At 35.5% G+C, this 15177-nt stretch overlaps 1 protein-coding gene across 3 annotated transcripts in view; it reads left to right on the top strand.

The window, feature by feature from the left end:
* The window catches only part of stox2b (storkhead box 2b), a 91840-nt gene that overhangs the window by 57747 nt on the left and 18916 nt on the right, over positions 1-15177 (top strand). The window contains exon 1 of one of the 3 annotated variants that reach the window (XM_051127650.1): positions 9009-9120. The exons of the other annotated variants lie outside the window; for them this stretch is intronic. The gene's annotated coding sequence lies outside the window, so the exon portion shown is untranslated. Of the gene's footprint in view, positions 1-9008; positions 9121-15177 lie in introns of those variants that run through there. 3 annotated transcript variants of the gene reach the window in all.

Below are 15177 nucleotides of genomic sequence, written 5' to 3'. Positions count from 1 at the left end.
TTTTAATGGTTAATTAATTGGAATTATGAAACTTACACAATTTAACAGCAATTTATTAAAAGTTTAACGCCCTGTGAAATACGTTTTATTTTTTTCTCCGGTTCAGTTTTATTTTTACCAAATTCTGTGTTTTCCATTAATTTTCTGGATTCCATTTTAATTGTTTCATTAAATTTTAACAATCAAAAGCATCTCTAATCAGTTGATTTTATTAAATAAATATATTTATTGTTATTTATTTATCTTTTTTTCAGCAATACTGTGTTGTGTATTTACATTTTTCTGGTAAATAAATTTGGGTAAATCATTTTTCTGGTAAAAATTCTGTAAAAATGATGTTTTAGTAATAATTTTATTAGTACTAGAACTATCATTACATTAAGTAATATATTTCTGTCACAGTTTGTTCAAGTTAAACTGAACTTTTATTTTGATGGGTTTCTATGAAGACCTTTAAGTTTCTGTTTGTATATGATATGACAATAGTTTTCCTTAAGCAAAGTGGTAAAATGCAGAACATGCAGGATTTGTATTTAAATTGTATTTTGCAGCTTAATCAAATAACTTTTGATTTATTGATCCAAAATTTGACAAATTCCGTGACATTCCGCATTATACAGCAAATTCCATTTTTGTGACTGAATTCTGTGATTCAGTCCTTGTTTTCAGCGTTACAGTAACTTACAACGACTTTTTAAGAAATGGCATATGAACTAATTTTATGATACTTTTTTGTAATTTTGGAGCTTGACATGTACTTTGTTCCATATTTAAGTGAACTATTATCAGAATGACCCTTTTTTGGACCCTTTTTGGACCCTTTTTGTGTGGCGTGTTCGAGACATTGTTACATGTGCATGGTTTGCCCTGTGTGTTTCAACATATATTTTTAACCCTCCAACACACTGGAGAACATTTGTTAAATGATGGATGGAGACCTGCTGCAGCTGTGTGTGTGAGATGCATTTGTGCATTCATATCTGCAGAGCATGCATCTGGATATAGTAACGCCCTGTACATAGTATCTTACATGCAACTATACTGTGATACTACATGTGAATGCATTCAGTTAAAGCATAAAGTTAAAGTTAAAGCAGTCTACATAAATGCGTCTATGTTCGTGCAAATCATTCGTGATTCAGCTTCACCTACAGCAGAAGTGAGTACTTGCTAGTTAGCAAGTTTAGGGCTAAACGCGGCTAAATGCGGCTAAAGTAAACAGGCTCGTCACTCCACAGAGAGAAGAGAGGGGCGGGCTGAGCAGAGCTCATTTGCATTTAAAGGAACAATCCCTCAGAATCGGTTGATTTTTGCAGAGGTCATTTTGACAGGATAGACAAGATTTTACACAACCATTGAGAATTTTTAACCAAAGTATATTATAGACTTTTCATTAAGACCCTAAAGATTCATATCAACTTGTGAAAAATGGGCATCCGATGACCCCTTTAAATGTGCAATATCGTATGTACAACTTGACTTGCTTTGTTTTGTATTTCTTTGATATGTGGAACAACTAGAATAAACCAAAGACCCAAATCGTCATCAGAGATACGGAGCACTAGCACAGAGATTAGTGCGTTTTATAATCTGGAAATGCATGTAGAGCGACAGAAGTCAAATCCTCAGTTCTGTCCGGCATCAGAGCTGAATCTGATCTTGCTGTTATTTTCTGAGCTACGCATTACGGTTAAGAGACAAGTCATACTAGTATCTCATAATATGATTCACAGTGTTTACTTTAAGGAGTTAACCTTTTGACAGAATCAGGATTAGTTTGGAATCAAAAGCAAGCGTCACAGTTACTTAAGACATAAATTAGTGCTGTCAATAGATTTAAAAAAAAAAAACTAATCACACATTTTTTCTGAAATTAACACTTAACATTAAATCCCACTTAACATTAAAGCTTTTAAATGTGACACTGGACCACAAAACCAGTCATAAGTAGCATGGGTGTATATTTGTAGCAATATCCAGAAATACATTGTATGGGTCAAAATGATCGATTTTTCTTTTATGCCAAAAATCATTAGGATATTAAGTAAAAATTATGTTCCATGAAGATATTTAGTAAATTCCTACCATGAATATATCAAGACTTAATTTGTGATTAGTAATATGCATTGCTAAGAACTTAGTTTGGACAACTTTAAAGGTGATTTTCTCAATATTTAGATTTTTTTGCACCCTCAGATAGTTGTATCTCGACCAAATATTGTCCTATCCAAACAAACCATACATCAATGGAAAACTTATTTATTTAGCTTTCAGTTGGTGTATAAATGTCAATTCCAAAAACTGACCCTAATGACTGGGTTTGTGGTTGAGGCTCACAAATCTACTTTTATATTGCCATATTTTTCCATTCAATCTTCAAATTAATGTAGAAACAACATAAAGACAGTATATTTTTAATATTTCTTTATCACTAAAACCAATACTACTGATGTCTCCATAAAATAGTTTTTTTCCCCAATATATAACCGTTGACTATAGCCATTCAACATCACAGTACAATTGAGAGCTATGAATTTTAATATTTATTAGACCTAAAAAATTTCAACAAAACTTATACATTTTTCTTTTGTTGTTTGATTAACAGACATCATAGCAGCTGGGTTGTTAGGTTATTTGGCTGCTATTGCTTTAAGAAGATTACTTTATTTGCGGATCTGACACACATGCTCATAATTTAATTTGCGCTTTAGTATGAAATGATACAGGCTACAACGTGCACGTCTGTAATAATATTTTTAGTGCCGTTAAACTGTAAAAAATAACCAACTGCGTTAACACGCTAATTTTGACAGCACTAATATAAAAATCAAGTCATTTTTGCTTCAGTTTGTGCCTGCAAATGTGTTCCATGTGTTTAATGTAAAGTTTATTTAAAATCACACTCCTAAAACTTGTAGGGCTCGAAATTGTGTGGTTGAAATGGCCTTTCAACATATCAAAGTGTCTTTTTGTAAGCAGTGATCTTGTTTAAATGGTGGGAGGACAATGTAAACACTTCTCACACAATTGTACACACACCTTGTCTTAGTGTTTGCACAACATTGGTGGAGTCAAGTGTCATATCCTCAGGGTCACGCAACAGTATAGTGGTATCGCTCTAGCAAGCGAGAGTTTTAGCATGAAAAAAAGTATGAAAACTTGTATGTCACTTGTATATAAAATTATGATGATATTTAATATTATAAAATAAAATATATAGTGTAATTTTTAATAGTATTAATAACTTTGTAATATTTATTTTAATTGTATTTTACTTGAGTTATTTTACTTAATTTCATATATAATTTCATATATAAAATGTACAACATTCTCATCTTTTTTTTCGTTTTTCTGTTTACACTGGTTGCATGGGAAATTCAGCAGGTTATATTAGGGAAGGGACATTATCATTCTGAGATTGACAGATGAAAATCTCCATAATGTAGGATGTAGGAGTCATTAATACTTTTGGAGGGTTTTCCCAGATGAGAAAACACCCTAGTGTACAAATTCACTAGAATATATGTCATCAAAGCCAACAGACAGACTGAAATCCATTCTTCATGGGTCTTTAATATCAAACCAGTTTATTTGTTTGCTTGAGTTTGTTTGTTTAATGTTGCCATAGTATTTGGTCTGTGAATGGGTTTGATTTGAATGACAAAGCAGCTAACGGAAGCCCCTTCTGCACTCTGGGGTATTGGCAATAGAGCTGTAATCATTCATATCAAAACCTTCACTTGCCAATTGGATGATTTGGTCACTGTGATTTCTGTATTACGTTTAAAACTTAGGGCCGATTTCGATGTTTTCAGCTTCAATTGCATCACAGACGTTGTAGTGATCTGTAGAGGGTATGTGGAGGGCAGTCATATTTTGAGCTAGAATTCGTTTTCTTTGATGTCTCCCCTTGAGCAGAGCCATGAAACCTAGTCTCTTTTTTTGTGGAAGACGTGCCAAACAGTCTGAGCTTCTGTTTTCTAAGAGACTCACATCTCATTCATTTAGGTTGTGCCGTGATTGAAGTCAGGCAGATCCATGGGGCATAAACATGCTGCCACACGAATTTGAGTGGAGTTGCAGAAAAATGCCGCCTGACAGCTTTTGGATGTTTTGATCCATCCTGGAGACGAGACACGAGACTGAAGTAGCCAAAAATTGGAATTCTCTCAGATCTGTGGCAGGAATTGCTTTCAACTTCACTACCTTGCATGCCTTGACTTTCTGTTACCACCATCTAGTGTTACAACCGTAATAGCAACTACTCTTCAGGTGGTATTAGCAATCCAAGGTGAACTGAATACAAAAATAATGTTTTCTGTCACATTGTTTACCCTTTTGGGCAAATCAATGTATGACTGACTTATTTATAGTTATCTCTGCACATTTACACTACCAGTCAAAAGTTTTTGAACAGTAAGATTTGTAATGTTTTTTTTAAAGAAGTCTCTTCTACTCACCAAGCCTGCATTTATTTGATCCAGAGTACAGCAAAAACAGTTGAAATATTTTTACTATTTAAAATAACTATTTTCTATTTAAATCTATTTTAAAATGTAATTTATTTTTGTGATCAAAGCTACATTTTCAGGATCATTACTCCAGTCACATGATCCTTCAGAAATCATTATAAAATTTTGATTTGCTGCTCAAAAAATCATTATTATCAATATTTAAAGCAGTCGAGTTTTTTTTTTTTTTTTCAGGGTTCTTTGATGAATAGAAAGATCTAAAGCTTTTGTAACATTATACACTACATTATTCAAAAGCTTTAAGTCTGTATAATTTTTTTGGAAATACATTTTAATTAATTAATTAAATTAATACTTTTATTTAGCAAATATGCTTTAAACTGATCAAAAGTGACATTTATAAGACATTTATAGTGTTACAAGAGATTTCTGTTTCAGATAAATTCTGTTCTTCTGAACTTTCTATTCATCAAAGAAACCTGAAAAAATCTACTTGTGCTGTTTTCAATATAATAATAATAATAATAATAATACATGTTTTTTGCGCAGCAAATCAGAATACAAATGATTTCTGAAGGATCAGAACTGGATTCTAAACATGTAGCTTTGAAATCAGAAGAATAAATTACATTTTAAAATATATTTAAATAGAAAACTTTATTTTAAATACTGTTTAAATACTGTTGTTGCTGTACTTTGGATCAAATAAATGCAGGCTTGGTGAGCTGAAGAGGCTTATTTAAAAACATAAAAAATCTTACTGTTCAAAAACTTTTGACTGGTAGTGTATATAGGATACAAGAGATTTTTAATACAAAAAAATGACACTTCTCCTCTGAACAGATATATTGGGGAGATGTTCAACAGGTTTAATTGAATCTGTTGATTTCAGCCAAAAAAAATCTGACTTTCTTCAGGAAGTAATCTCATCCAAAGAAGTTTTAGTAAAACAGTCCCACTTCACTGACATGAGATGATTTGTTGTGGCATCTGTTAGATATCCTGACATCCAATACCACAGTGCCAACTGTGATGTGCTTTGTGTGTGTGTGTTCTGGTATAATGTGTATAATGACACGGGCACTATAACATAAACATGGTATATGAGGACCCTTCCTGTGTCGCCATAAACCAAAAGGCTTAAAGAACATACTAAATGGTGTTTTTGTCAGCGCAGACATTATTATTGAATTTATATAGGACTAAAATGTATAATTTGTATCTGAAATGCCTGAAAAGTGTACTGTGTTCTGAATATTTTTTTATCAAAACTCTTGTTCATATGATATCAGCCCCCTGAAGTGATTCAATTTCTCTGGTTTAGGTTTTATGGCAAGTATAACATTTTAAATCAGAATTTCAGACTGCTAAAACAATGCAAAAGTAGGTTGATTGTGATTTTAAAGTTCTTAAATCTTTAAAATAAGAAAAAGTTCTGTCAAACATTTGATTAGTGTTTTCCTGTGTTAAAGTTGCTGTCAGGATGCAAGGGTTGCTAAGGTCTCCCTAAAGCTTGGGTCTTTCACGTCAGATCAGTGTGTTAATTTATGTATTTATTTAGTTGTGTATTTATTTTGTATTATATATTATTAAAAAATTTGGGGTTGGGCAGCGCCGTTGTGCTTGGGGCGTCCCGTGTTCAAGTCCTGGCTCGCGAACCTTTCCCAATCCCGTCGCCCTCTCGCCCACTTCATTTCCTGTCTCCCTACTGTCCAATAAAAGGCAAAAATGCCAAAAAAATAAATCTAAAAAATTTGTGGTTGATAACCTATTTTTGATGTTTTTGAAAGAAGTCTCTTGTGTCCACCAAGGCTGCATTTATTTGATCACAAATACATTGTTGTGTGTAAATAAACAATTTAAATATTGCAAAATATGATTACAATGTAAAAGAGCTGTTTTCTGCTTTATTATATTTTAAATGTTATTTATTCCTGTGATGAAAACATCATGATAATATGCTGATTTAAACAGTTCCTATTATTTTCAATGTTGAAAACAGTTGAGCTGCTTAATATTTTTGCGGAAATTGATACTTTTGTTTCTTTGATGAAGAGAAAGTACGTGCTGGGTTAAAAACAACCCAATTTGGGTTATTTGGCAACCCAGCGCTGGGTAAATATTGGACAGAACACATGCTGGGTTACTTTAACCCAGCTGGTTGAGTTAAATGTTTTTACCAAACATGCAGGGTTATTTTATTTAAGTCAACTATTGTTTAAAAATTATTATATTGCTGGCTTAAAATGGGCTCACACACAGAATTATAGAGGCAACAGCAATTATTAAGCTATTATTATTATTAAGCAAGAACACCCATGGACAAAAATATAAGACAAAGTGAATTTATTTGGGTGAATACAGCATAGTTTACAATAGTACATACCATTAAACTCATTTAACAATTATTTTAGAAAATTATTAAATTTAATTTAAGTGTATTCATCCGTTCTCTGTAATTACTTTTCACCAAAATAGCGCTAATTTTTGTGCTGGTGTGTCGCCTTGTGTTTCACTCGAAGTTGAAAGATGCTGTGACTGACCATAACCTACCCAAAAACAAAAAGTACTGAAATTAGAGAACATATTTTAACATCAAAATAAATTAAATTCAGTATTGTAACAAATAAAATTAATGTATGTTATGTAAGGCAAAAGGCGTTTCCATCATGTGCAACGAACAACCGCTGCTGATGCATTTAGCTGACTGACATCTTGTCCTTGTATGTTGCATTGGGTAAATAATATAATTTACAGAACAATAAAGACTTTATAAATTAAATAAAATGTATTAGGGCTGGCAAACAATTAATCGTGATTAATCCGATACAAAATAAAAGTTGGAGTTTGCCTAATATGTGTGTGTACTGTGTGTAATTATTATTTATATATGAATACACACAAATGAATGTATATATTTAAGAGAAATATGTTATGTACAAAATATTTTGATTTGTATATAATATAAATTCTATAAAAATTATAATAAATGCATAAACTTAAATATTGCGTAATAATGCGTAAATATTTCCTAAATATATACATGAATGTGCTTGTATTTATATATACATAAGAATTACACACAGTACACACACATATATTAGACAAACTCAAACTTTTATTTTGTATGTGATTAATCGCAATTAATCGTTTGACAGCCCTAATACAAATCTTTAATTTGCTAAAGAAGTGCACCAAATCAGCAGCGCTGAGAACCTGTAGAGGATTTAAAAAGCCCACTCTCTGACTGTAACTCATCAGCTGGGTTGTATTGTTGGAGACAGGCTCAACCCAGCGGTTGGGTAGAAAAAAATAACCCAATATTTAATAACTCATTAAAAATTCTGAAAAACTACCCAGCACCTGGGTAAAAATATTCAAAAGAACCCAATAAAATGACCCAGCTGAATTCAGCATTTGGGTTAAAAAAAAACATAACCCAGCATTTTTTTTGAGTGTACAAATAGAAAAACTATATTGTAAATATATTGTTACATCATAAAGGTCTTTTTATGTTCACTTTGGCTCAAATTAATATATATTATTTTTTTTATATTTATATATTTATTTGTTAATCTTTTTCTATATTCTCTTATTTCTTTTCTTTGTTTAATTGGAATTATGCAGATATTCAGGCTGACTGATTTGAACAAACCCCTAACTATAAGAAATAATATTGCTACTTGCCTTAAAAGGAACCACTGAAATGCTTTTAAAATTATGTGTTGTTTCCCATCAAATTGACAAATTAGTCTATTTAAAAAAAAAAAAAACACCATTTATTTTCCATTTTCCATTTTCCATTAAATAGGGCTTTACCGTGGTTTATCGTGAGATACTTATTCACAAAGTGATTAACGGTTCCTTCTATAGACTTTTCTGTCAGTCAGCCCTGGGAACCTGAATTCATTTCAGGGGCCGACAGCATGAGACAGCAGATCCTCTGTGTTTGTGAATAAAGCCTGAGCCTTTTGTGATCGCCCATGTGTCCTTTAGGAGACACCCCTCCCCCTCTCCCAGCGTTAACCCCCTTCCCCCCCTCTCTCCGTCCCGCTCCTCCTCTCACACCCCCTCGCCACATTAACAGCTACTGTGACCATACACACTCATCGTTTGCCCTAAGATGGAAGTGACGTTTGAATTCGGGATGCGTGATGTCATTCAGTGTGTTTGTGTGTGGCTCAAAAACAGGGATCTTCTTCTCCACAATGCAGTTGTGCTTTTTCGCATCGGAATGACTGCGAGGCTGATTTCTTTAATTATTAATAAGCAGAATGTGGGAAAAATCTATGGAAGCTGAAGCTTAAGAGAGAAAATATGGCTCTCGTGGATGAACATGCACTAGGTACAACAGGGATGCGTTACCATAACAACATTTTCCGAAAGGGCCGCCCACTAGACTGTGTCAGTGGGCATTCCTGGGAGTGAGCAAGTGTTGTAAGAACCCCCCCTCCTCAAAAAAAAAAAAAAAAAAAAAAGTGCAAGCTCAGCCCCAATGTGATTGGTCACACCTCCCCTCTCTTTGTGTGGACCAGAGCATGCTGGGTAAGACCCTGGAGTGAATGCTCATTTGTCTGTGGAAGGCTCTCGGAAGGATCCCAAAGTCTGCTTGGATTTTAGGAGCTGGAGCCGCACGGAATAAACCAAGGTAGAGCTTGATCTTCTTCTCTCTTTCATCGCGGCTGTGTTTCCGTTGCACGTTCGTCTGCGCACCGTAATCAGGCTGCGTGCCGTGGCGTTGTCAGAATGAATCACAAAAGAGGGGGTGGGGTTGATCGGGAGGTGTTTGGACAAAGAGCCCAAGCTGTGGGGGGATTGTTTACTACGGCGGCGTCAGGCGTGAGCGCGTCTTCCGCGTACCTCCTCCTCCATTATCCGACGGCGAAAATGCCTCCGGAGCCAAACGCATTCATGTTCGAGGATGGTTGTCTCTCTATCAACCTCTTTTTCTCTCCGTGTCACGTCATGCTTTATTTTTTTGCATGCTTGTGTTGTGTGATGTGCTGATTTCAGGGCTGTGATGCAGCTGTTGCAGGCGGGGTCAGATAAAGACTATGTTTTTAACCCTTTGGCACTTGTGTCTGTCTTCTCCCCCCCATCAGCCATCAGGCGAGACCCCTGCTCTGGGCCCTACTGTTCGAAGGGGGTGGGGGTGGACAAATGGAGCAGGACAGTCTGAAAATGTCTGCCATTCTCTTCCTCTTTCCCTGCTGGGGGTTAAAGCTGACAGCAACATCACATGTTTTCCATTTTGCCTCTGATAATACAGCTCTTTGTTGTGTGTGAGGTCACTTCCTGGTTTCCCAGCTAACTGTGAAAGTTTCCACGTTTAGTTGACAAGCTTTTCCACCCAGAGCATCTGGAAGTTTAATTCAGTATTTCTGTTTTGTGCTTTTTAAGGCTTCCCTTACTATAAAGTACTGTGCAGTGATCACATGGTACTGAATGGTTATGCTCATGCAAGATTGTTTGTTTTTGTAAAAATTGTTTCTCTCTACATTTAACACAAAAGTGACGTTAATGCATGATGTTAATGCTTAGAATATCTTAAAGGGATAGTTCACCCAAAATCAAAAATACTGTTATTAATTACTCACCCTCATGTCGTTTCAAATCCACAAGACCTTCGTTCATCTTTGGAACACAAATTAAGATATTTTTGATCAAATCTGAGAGCTTTCTGACCCTGCAGGCTCTCTTGAATGTGTGTTGAATAAAGTCGTTATTTTAGTTTTCCTCCCGCTATTTTCATAGCTTCATAACATTACAGTTGAACCACTGTGGGCCTTAAACATGTCAGTTGCATTGTTGTCTATGCAGGGTCAGAAAGCACTTGTATTTCATCAAAAATATCTTAATTTGTGTTCTGAAGATAAATGAAGGTCTTAGATCGACATGAGGGTGAGTAATTAATAACAGAATTTTGATTTTTGAGTGAACTATTCCCTTAAAATCTTTATGCCTCAGACATATTAAGCAGAAAAGTTGGGCGATAATGTAGTTAACATTTTGTGATGATATATTACGCTAAATGATATATAATGTCCTATGTGATTATAATGCATGTATGCAAAAGTGGACATACTTATCTGAGGAGCTGGGCAGGAAAACAAACCCAGATTAAAGCTGCAAGTAATGTTGAAAAGGCCCTCGCACCCAGGCTCACCGCCACCGGGCGGCTTTAGGAAAGTAGCGAATGGTGGGCAGTATGCATTTAAAGTGGTAAATATAGGGAGAATATGTCAAAGTCACTTATATGTGCCAAACATCCTGCTACCAGCTGGTGCCGCTATGGCTATAACTGAATGTTGGCATGTAGATGTGTTCAGGCCAGGGCTTTTATCAAACATATGAAGTTCGGCGCATATTGAACATGGTATGTTTGCGTTGGTGTAAGACATGACATACCCTGTTGTCAACAGGTGGCGCTTTGATTATAACTGATTATTGGTCTTTAGATGTCTTCAGGCCAGGACTCTTGTAAAACGTGAAGTTTGGTGCAGATTGGACATTGCATGTTTAAGTTAGTGTAAAACAAGTCATTTCCTGTTGCCAGCAGGTGGCACTATGATTATTATAGGATGTTGGCCTTTAAATGTGTTCAAGCCAGGACTCTTATCGAACATGTAAAGTTTGGGACAGATTGACATTGTATGGCCACAACATTACAACAACTTCTATTCCCATCGAACTTTGCCAGGCCGCCATAGACACGCCCTTTAACGAAAACTCAAGATCTTCGCAATTAAACATCGCAAAGGCCTTTAGATTAGACTGACCAAATATAGTGTTGATGTCATTAAATCTCTAGGAGGAGTTCACTTCCTGTTGCCAGCAGGTGGCGCTATGACTATAACTGAATATGGGCATGGGCTTGTTTTCAGGACAGGACTCTTATCAAACGTGAAGTTTGTGGCAGATTGGACATTGTATGCCTGAGTTATGACAACTACCTGTTTCATGGTGAAACATCAAAGTTTGTCAGGCCGCCACAGACACGCCCTTGACAAAAACTCAAGATCTTCACAATTTAACGTCACAAAGGGCTTTAGATTAGACTGACCAAATTTGGTGTTGATATGTGTAAATCTCTAGGAGTTTGTTTAAATACAATGCCTGAAATGGCACAAAACATGCAGAGAAAGTTCAAAATAACAGACTTCCTGTTGGGTTTCGGACTTCGTACCGGGGAACTTTTTTGTAAGTATTGGTGTGTTACATGTGTCTACTGAATTTCGTACATGTATGTGAAACAAAGCTAGAGGGACACTTAGTTGAAATTTTATAGGTGGAACTATCCGAACTATCTGAAACCCACATCAGATTTGACTGGTGCAAAGTTTGAAGAGTTTTCAAGCATATTTAGGCCCTCAAATGCGTATTTTGGAGAAGAAGAAGAAACTGAGCAATAGTGCTCAGGTCCTAATGAACTGCTTTAAATCTCTAAATTAACCCTCTGAATTGATATATGACACACTGAGCTGCAAGTGAGTTAAAGGAACTATATTTTGTGTGCCTAAGTTGAGTATATTTGTTGGTCAATTTTTTTTTTTCAGTAGTTTCTTTTAGCCGCTAGTCTTAGTCCATGACAGTTCAATGCCGACGTTTGAGTTTCAGGCCTCATTGTAATGCAGAAACCTGGTCGCATCCTGCTGTTGAATGCTATCACCACCATCACAACACGCATGGACCATCAGAGACATCAAAGCTCACTTAGGAAGCAGAGAGCAGCTCCTCCCCTTTGTTCTCTTACACTGCATCTATTGTGTAACAAAACCAATTTTTCTGGAATAAGACCTAGCTTGATCTGAAAACAGCGTTTACGCCAATGTAAACTTGTGTGGTGAGGAAAAACGCAAAGATAGTTTGAAGAATTGGCTCATTCTTGCCTTTTTCCTTAGAATCTTAATGGGAGCTTTATTTATGGAAGTGACTCAATAAAGCATTTGTTTTAATTTTAAATCTAGTTTGTAGTGTGTTCTATGGCAAGCATTGCTTAAAGGGATAGTTCACCCAATCACCCAAAAATGAAAATTCTGTCATTAATTACTCACCCTCAAGTTGTTCCAAACCCGTAAGAACACAAATTAGAATAATTTAATTAGGATAAAACTCTTGAATTAAGTAATTCTGTATTCTTTGTGCACAAAAAGTATTCTTGTAGCTTCATAAAATTACGGTTGAACTGTAACATGGACTATTTTATCAATGTCCTTACTACCTTTATGGACCTTGAATGTGTCAGCTGCATTGCTGTCTATGCAGGACCAGAAAGCTCTTGCATTTCAGCAAATATAACGAAGGTCTTACGGGTTTGGAACAACATAAAGGTTGAGTAATTAATGACAAAATTTTCATTTTTGAGTGAACTATCCCTGTAATTCCCTCTTACCTGCGTTTTAGCAAATCAGTTGATTTGCAAATCAAAACAAGTGCGTCATCCACCCCGATAAGATTTATGTGTCCCCTTTACTTTTCTGTTTTGTTTTTTTTTCCCTTCACCAGTGCAGATAAGGTTTTCTAGTTGAGGAGTTCTGTGCGAGATGTATTGTAGTGATGAACTGTGAGAAATCGCTCTGACCGCTGGTGAAGTGTGTTTGGACTGCAGCGTGTTTACTATACAGTGTCTGTGGTCACGAGTGACTGGTCCGCAGGACCGCAGTCCCAGTCGGGCGGTTGGAGCTCTTTCCTGGAAGGAGAAGGGAAAACAGTGATGTCAGTGTCTGTGAGGAGAGGTGGTCTAGGAGAGTCTTACACCGGTGAGGATGAGGAAACAACATTATATGACTGGAATGTATCCATGATCTGGAAGTTTAAGCCTAGTTATAGTGCTTAGCTAAGCAACTTTTGCTTAAAAATGTATTTGTTTATATATTTTCTCGGTTTCTTGTCATTTGCTTGTTAGTCAAAGTATGGTCCACTTTGGAGCTTATTCTGACCAAGTACTTTCCACTTATACAGGAAGAGTTTGTTTTTTTAACCAGCATGCAAAGTGAGTACTGTTTTGGTTTTTTGTTTTTGTGCTTTTAGGGTGGGATTTATCTGAAATGTGTGATACAGTATTTGTTAACATTAAAGGATTTGTTCACTTCTGAATTAAAATTTCCTGATAATTTTTTCACCCCCGTGACATCCAAGATGTTCATGTCTTTCTTTCTTCAGTCAAAAAGAAATTAAGGTTTTTGAGGAAAACATTCCAGGTGTGTCCTTTCTAACATGACTACATAATGCGCTACGTCGAGTATTTTTGGTCAAAATATATTTAAATTTGTATTATTTTTAGAAAATGACTGATTGTTTCGCTAGTCAAGACCCTTATTACTCGGCTGGGATCATGTGGAGCCCTTTGAAGCTGCGTTGGAACTGCAACTTTTGGACCTTCAACCCATTGATCCCGATTGAAGTTCACTATATGGAGAAAAAAATTGAAATGTTTTCCTTAAAAACCTTCATTTCTTTTCAACTCCAGAAAGAAAGACATGAACATCTTGGATGATATGAGGGTGAGTAAATTATCAGGAAATTTTAATTCAGAAGTGAACTACTCCTTTAATGCAATAGCTAAATTTTGAAATGCTTTATTAGAAATAAAGTTGCCTATACATTTACCTTTAAATACTCTTAAATTAAATTGAGATTAATAATTAATGTATTGGGATCGAACAAAAAATAGCAAAAATAGTTCATGAACAGTTATTATTTATAAATTTATTATACCCAAGGTTTTCTGAGTTTCATTTAGTTATATATTTTTTTATTAGATTTTTTTTGTTTTAATTTTAAAGTTTTAGTAATTTTATGTTTTTGTAAATATGTTTGTATAGTTTATTATTCTTTGTTTCAGCTTTAGCTTTTAAAATATTTTATTAAGTTAAAGTTCAGTTTATTTCAAGTAATGAAAATAGTTTTAGTTAACTTTAGTTACTAGTTTAGATCATTTCACAGCAGTGGTGACTTAGAAAACGTCCTAGAAATAAGGGCATGTGAGAATGTTTTTTCTACATTTGGAAATTGGTACTTTATTGTAGAGCTGCAAAATGAATAGTCGCGATTAGTGCTGGGCAACGATTAATCGCAATAAAAGTTTTTGTGTACATAATATATGTGTGTGTACTGTGTATATTTATCATGTGTATATATAAATACACACATATGCATGTATATTTTGTGGCGGGAAAAGAACAACAACAGAAACAGTGGGCGTGACGTCAGGCCTCGGAGAAGCTTTTATTGAACATAAAATAAACAAAAATGTCCAAAACGGGGAAAATAAAAGTGTACAAAATAAATAGGGGATCTGGTGTCCTCAGCGTGCAGGGGGGTTCCGTGAAGGAGGGGCAGTGTTTGAAAGGGAAGGGTAAGGGGCAGAGTCCGGCGGCCGCACTCGCTCCCCGCTGAGGTCCCGCGGCTTCTTCTGGTGGCATCGTCCACTCTGCACCACGGCACTTCTGGAGATTAAACGGCCCGGCGTCCTGGTTCACATCCAGACCGCGGGTCTGGCAGCTCGTCTTTTTGGCGGCGCTCGTTCCCTCGACGCACCCTACCTGGACCCAGTATATATAAATATATACTTTATGGGTGTGTCTTTATATAAACATAATAAATATACACAGTACACACCCACATATATTATATAAGCAAAAACTTTTATTTTGGATGCGATTAATCGTGATTAATCATTGCCCAGCACTAGTCGCAATTAATT

Source organism: Labeo rohita, chromosome 14, assembly GCF_022985175.1.
Source record: "Labeo rohita strain BAU-BD-2019 chromosome 14, IGBB_LRoh.1.0, whole genome shotgun sequence".
Lineage (NCBI taxonomy): Eukaryota > Metazoa > Chordata > Actinopteri > Cypriniformes > Cyprinidae > Labeo > Labeo rohita.
This window is presented reverse-complemented; position numbering and strand designations above follow the sequence as displayed.